Genomic DNA, 6656 nt, shown 5'->3' on the forward strand with positions numbered 1-6656 from the left:
ACCTCGTGATCCGCCCGCCTCAGCCTCCCAAAGTGCTGGGATTACAGGCATGAGTCACCGCGCGCGGCCAAGAATTTTCAAGAGCTTATCAGTCAGCCAGCCCTTGTTAATCCCCCAGAGGATGTGTGATGGTATTGTAGTGGACCTTTACTGGACACTGCCGAATAACTGGAGTGGTACTTGTGCTTTAGTCCAGTTGGCTATCCCTTTCACCCTGGCATTTCATCAACCAGAGGAAGGAAAAATAAGACATCATAAAGCAAGAGAAACCCCTTATGGGTCTTTCGACTCTCACGTCTTATTTAGACCCAATTGGAGTCCCACGGGGAATACAAGATCAACTTAAAGTCCAAAATCAAATAGCTGCAGGATTTGAGTCAATATTTTGGTGGGTGACAGTTAATAAAAATGTAGATTGGATAAACTACATTATTACAACCAACAGCGATTTATTAACTACACTAGAGATGCTATTAAAGGAATAGCTGAGCAATTAGAGGCTACTAGCCAGACGGCTTGGGAAAATAGGATAGCCTTAGACATGATATTAGCAGAAAGAGGAAGAGTTTGCGTCATGATTAAAACTCAATGTTGCACCTTCATCCCAAACAACACGGCCCCTAATGGAAGTAAAACAAAGGCATTGCAAGGTCTGACTGCTCTATCCAATGAGTTAGCCAGCGACTCAGGGGTAAATGACCACTTTACAGGATGGATAGAAAAGTGGTTCGGTAAATGGAAAGGAATAATAGCCTCCATTCTTAACTCCCTTGTAGCCATAATAGGTGTACTTATTCTTGCTGGGTGCTGTGTTATATCATGCATCTGTGGGTTGGTGCATAGGCTCATAGAAACAGCACTTACTAAGACCTCCCTTAACTATTCTCCACCTTAACCAGGGAAGCTCCTTCTTTTGGAAAATCAAGCAGAGCAACCAAGCAAAGACATGTTAAAGGAGTTTGAAGAGAAAGCTGTAAGGAAAAATGCAAGAGGAGAAAGTTGTTAAATACGAGTTATACATTTCTCTTCAAAGAATTAATATGTCAATATGTTCAATTCTCTGCCTTCTACTTTTAAACTTTACTTCCACATAAAGCAATCTTTTCCATTTACCTACTCCACCCTAACTCATTCCAATTACCTACTCCACCCTGATTCATTGTCCACCCTGACTCATTCCGATTTCCTACTCCACCCTGACTCATTCCGATTACCTGCTCTGTCATAACCATTTTTCCTGCCAAATCACTCACCCCATCACTCTCTTTAAATTAGCCAGTCAGAATTAGTTTAGCCTATGCCGTCTAACCCCAGTCAATAGGGAAAGGACACAACTGCAGGGGCCACGTGCGTCAGGGATAAGAACCCCTTCCCCTCCCTTGTCCAAATGTGCGCTCACCATTGCTCCATCTGTAAGGGTGCACCCTTCTATAGAAGTAACTTGCTTTGCTGAGAATTAAAAAGGAAATTTTATATTCGAGTGCTATTTCTTTTGCAGCACCGAAACTTTGTTTATAACAAAGTGTTGGTTTTTGTTTTGTTGTTGTTGTTGTTGTTGTTTTGAGATGGAGTCTTGCTCTGTCACCTGGGCAGGAGTGCAGTGGCACGATGTCGGCTCATCGCAACCTCTGCCTCCCAAGTTCAAGCAATTCTATGCCTCAGGCTTCCGAGTAGATGGGATTACGGGTGCCCACCATCACACCTGGCTCATTTTTGTATTTTTAGTAGAGACAGGGTTTCACCATCTTGGTCAGGCTGGTCTTGAACTCCTGACCTCATGATCCACCCACCTTGACCTCCCATAGTGCTAGGTTTACAGGCATGAGCCACTGTGCCCGGCCAAGTGTTGGTCTTTCTGGTTACCAGATTCTACCTTGCAAGAGTCACATCATCACCACAAATCTTCTATGGTTAAGAGGTGCTTATTATGAATAACAAAAGGCACTGCCCATCCTCATTCCCCATCCCTGAGGAAATTCCAAGAGTTTTAGAAGTTCTTGTGTCTGCAACCAGGGTCAAAGACCAAATATTAGAACAAAAGTTACTCCTAGCACCCTTATCACTCAGGAAATTACAAGAACTTTAGGGGTTCTGTGTCAGAAACTGGGACAAAGATCAAATATATATTTAGTTTATCACAAGCCCTAATCCAGTAGAACTGGTATCCGCATAAGAAGAGAAAGAGAGCTATGGTCTGTCTTTCACAGGCACACACCAAATAAATAAATAAATAAATAATAAGGCTATGTAAGAGCCTAGGGAGAAGACAGCTGTCTGCAAGCCAGGAACAGTGTCTTCCCCAGGAATGGAATTGGCTAGAACCTGGGACTTCCCAGCCTTCAGAACAGTGAGAAATTTCGGTTGTTTAAGCCACCCAGTCTATGGTACTTTGTTATAGCACCTCAAGTAGATAAAGGCACCCAATAATACATATGGACATCTATAGATTTTTTTTTTTTTTTTTTTTTTTTTTTTTTTGAGACGGAGTCTCGCTCTGTCACCCAGGCTGGAGTGCAGTGGCCGGATCTCAGCTCACTGCAAGCTCCGCCTCCCGGGTTCACGCCATTCTCCTGCCTCAGCCTCCCGAGTAGCTGGGACTACAGGCGCCTGCCACCTCGCCCGGCTAAGTTTTTGTATTTTTAGTAGAGACGGGGTTTCACTGTGTTAGCCAGGATGGTCTCGATCTCCTGACCTCGTGATCCGCCCGTCTCGGCCTCCCAAAGTGCTGGGATTACAGGCTTGAGCCACCGCGCCCGGCCATCTATAGATTTATAAAATATATTTCAATGCTTGTTTATTATTCTATAATAACATTCTTGGTTGGAGAGGAGCTGCATTAAGAGACATTTGACTGGTGCAGTGGCTCATGCCTCCAATCCCACACTGGGAGGCCAAGGCAAGTGGATCACCTGAGGCCAGGAGTTTGAGACCAGCCTGGCCAACATGGCGAAACATTTTCTTTACTAAAACTACAAAAATTAGCCAAGTGTGGTGGCACACACCTGTAGTCCCAGCTATTTTGGAGACTGAGGCATGAGAATCACTTGAACCCAGGAGCTGGAAGTTGAAATGAGCTGAGATTGCACCACTGTACTCCAACATGGGCCACAGAGTGAGACTCTCTCTCAAAAAAAAAAAAAAAGAAGAAGAAGAAGAGACATTTAAGCCTCTATTAGTTTAGTTATGAGTTAGGCTGATATGACAATTTCAGTGGCTCAAATAATATCAAGTTTATTTCTCTGTCATACAACATAGACCTGGGTGGGGCCACAATTCCACTTCTCCATCATTCAAGGCAACCAGAACACCTCGCATACCCAGAGATTATACAAGTATTCATCTTTAAGATTTTCTAATGTACATATTTTAATAGGTAACACATTTTATGGTTTAAAGATTAAACTACAACAAGAAAGCTAGACAGTGAAAAATCTTGCTACTTCCCCTAGTCCCATCTATCTCATTAACTTCATGACCCTCTTTTTCTCCTGGAAAATCTACTGTAAACTCATTAAAGAATGGGAAGAAAATACAGATAACATCAGTATTATTTAAAAAATAGTATTGACCTCACAGACCCCCTGCAATCGCATCAGGGACCGTTAGGGTTTCTTACACCACATTTTGAGAACCACTGACCCAGCCCAAGACTAGCAGGCAGAAAACCTTTTCAAAAAGCTAGTTGAGAGCCAGACAGGGTGACAGGTACCTGTTTGTTGATGTGGGAGGATCCCTTGAGCCCAGTAGTCCTTGACCAGTCTAGGCAACATAGCAAAACCTGCATCTTTAAGAAAAAACATTTTTTACCCTGCAGAGCTAAGACTTCCAGAAAATAAAAAGAAAAAAAAAAAAAAAAAAGGAAAAACATTTTTTAATTAAAAAAAGCCAATTGAACAGTTTGATTTCTTAAATAACCACATATTTATTTAGAGATTTACAATTTTTATAATACTTTCAATGTGATTGTTTCACAGTATTATTTATTTTTAAATTTAACCACTATGGAAGCTTGGAATAAAGAATAATGGCTCCCAGGCGGGTGCAGTGGCTCATGCCTGTACTCCCAGCACTTTGGGAGGCTGAGATGGGTGGATCTTCTGAAATCAGGGGTTCGAGACCAGCCTAGCTAACATGGTGAAACCCATTTCTACTAAAAATACAAAACATTAGCCGGGCATGGTGGCGCGTGCCTGCAATCCCAGCTACTCAAGAGTCTGAAGCAGAATGGCTTAAACAAGGGAGGCGGAGGCTGCAGCGAGCCAAGATCATGCCATTGTACTCCAGCCTGGGCAACAAGAGCAAAACTCCTAAAAAAAAAAAAACCCAAAAAAAAAAAAAACAATAATAATAATAACGGCTCCCACAGCTGTACCCCGCTCTTACTCGCCGCCTCATGGTAACCATGGTAACAGTTGCTGTACATATTTCCAGGGCGTTTTTCTCTGCATATGTATTAATATACACATGTGTACTTGGGGCTTGGGGTTTGTCTTCCCCAATCCAACACACACACACACACACACATACACACACACACACAGATAGAATTGTGCTATATATATTTTTTTCTGTGACTTACCCCTTTTACTTTACAGTCTGAAGATCTCTTCATATTTTTACACATAAATATACCTTATTCTTTTGCACAATCATGTAATATAGTAACAACTCTGAATATTTTATTATTTCTGAAGGTGGGAAAGGGAAGGAAAACCGAATTCATTCTTACTTTCACACAGATGACCAGTGGTACCAACCACATTCATTAAATGGCTCATCTGTTTCTCTCTAATTTGAAATGCCACCTGTAGCTTTTATCAGATTTCCATATACGCATGGGTCTCCTTTTATTTATTGTTTTGTCTATTCTTAAATACACTTCTAATTTATGCATCTTTATTATATAGTATTTCAGTCTAAGAGGGTACATCTACTGTTTTATTTCTCTTCTCAGATTATTTAGACTATTTATGGATGTTTACTATTCCAAATACACTTTGCAATTAATTTATCAAGTGCTATAAAAGAAACCTAATTGTGATTTTTAAAAATGAAATTATATATTTTTGAATAGAAATACATGGACTTAATGCAAAATTCCAAGTGTATAAAGCCATACCATTGATAGATATGAGTTCTAAATTTCTCTTCAAAGAATCAATATGTCAGTATGTTCAATTCTTTGCCTTCTACTTTTAAACTTAACTTCCTCGCAAAGCAACCTTTTTCGATCACCTGCTCTACCCTGACTGATTCCAATTACCTGCTCCACCCTGACTCATTCCGATTACCTGCTCATCTTCCACCCCAACTAATTTCTATTTCCTGCTCTGCCATAACCATTTTTCCTGTCAAACCACTCACCCTGTCACCCACTTTAAATTAGCCCATGGGAATTAGTTTAGCCTGTGCAGTCTAACCCTAACCAATAGGGGAACGACACAGCAGTAGGGGCCATGCATGTCAGCAATAAGACCCCCTTCCCCTCCCTTGTCCAGGTGTGCACTCACCATTGCTCCATCTGTGAGGGCACACCCTTCTATAGAAGTAAATTGCCTTGCTGAGAAGAAAAATTTTATATTTGAGTGCTATTTCTTTTGCAGCACAGAAATTTTATTTATAACACCTGTTCACTGAATATGTGCATACTATTGAGAAAGCAGTCATGGCAGGTGGCATGCAGATTCTAATGGTTGCTAAAAAATTAACTCATGATCTTTATGTCACTGGTCTAGGTCATGACCATTAATTCTACCTTTGAGGACCTATAGAATTAGGTTGTAACTGTATTTTGACTCATTCTTATTTTTATTACAGTTAATTGTATATACAATTGTATCTGTCTCCCCAACACAATAATGGGCTTCCCAGGGACAGCATTTGTGTTGATTTCTCTTTGTATTCTAGTGCCAAGGATGTAGACCAGAGCCTTGGGATGGTATTAAGGAGATAAAAAGAGTTGGTTTTGATGTGTGAGAGGGTGACCTATATTAACACTGGGCTCTACCAAGGGTAGACACTGAAAACAGAAAACAATTGTCAATTAAAATATGCAAACAATTCTTGGCCTCCTAGAGGGAAAGCCTTGATTTACATGGAGGTCAACCATCTCTGAGTTCTAAGAAAACCTTTCTCTTTTTGCTTTAGTTGTGCAAATGCAAGTGAAGGCACTTTCTAAAGTGAAGGTGTGGTCTAAGGGCTAAAGTGCTCTTCAGGGTTCATTAACATTTGTCTTAATGCAGACAGAATTGTATATCTAAATATTCTTCCCTGAGACTCTCATTTAGAGAAATGCTTGTTTCCTAGACTCTGACTGCCCCATGCAATTGCTTCTGCTTACTCTTGGGCATTGTCTGTAGTTAAATCCTTTATTGTGTTGGTTACTCACAGAAAATCAGTGACACTGAACATTGCTGAAATGATGTTCAGGCCCGGCCATCCCTTCACGCTGGAGGAAAAACTGCCCAAAGCACTACACTTGTCACCAGTGGAGGGTGTCCAGGCTCTTGGTGTCTTGAACAAAGAATTGGACAACACGCACAAACGAAGCAAGGAAGGAATGAAGGGATTGAATGAATATGAAAATGTTAGGCAGGAATCTAGACCCAACATGGCAGCGTTACCTGGTGTAGCAGGCCTTTTGTTAAAGACTCCCT

The sequence above is a fragment of the Mandrillus leucophaeus genome, unplaced genomic scaffold, assembly GCF_000951045.1.
Source record: "Mandrillus leucophaeus isolate KB7577 unplaced genomic scaffold, Mleu.le_1.0 Scaffold49, whole genome shotgun sequence".
Lineage (NCBI taxonomy): Eukaryota > Metazoa > Chordata > Mammalia > Primates > Cercopithecidae > Mandrillus > Mandrillus leucophaeus.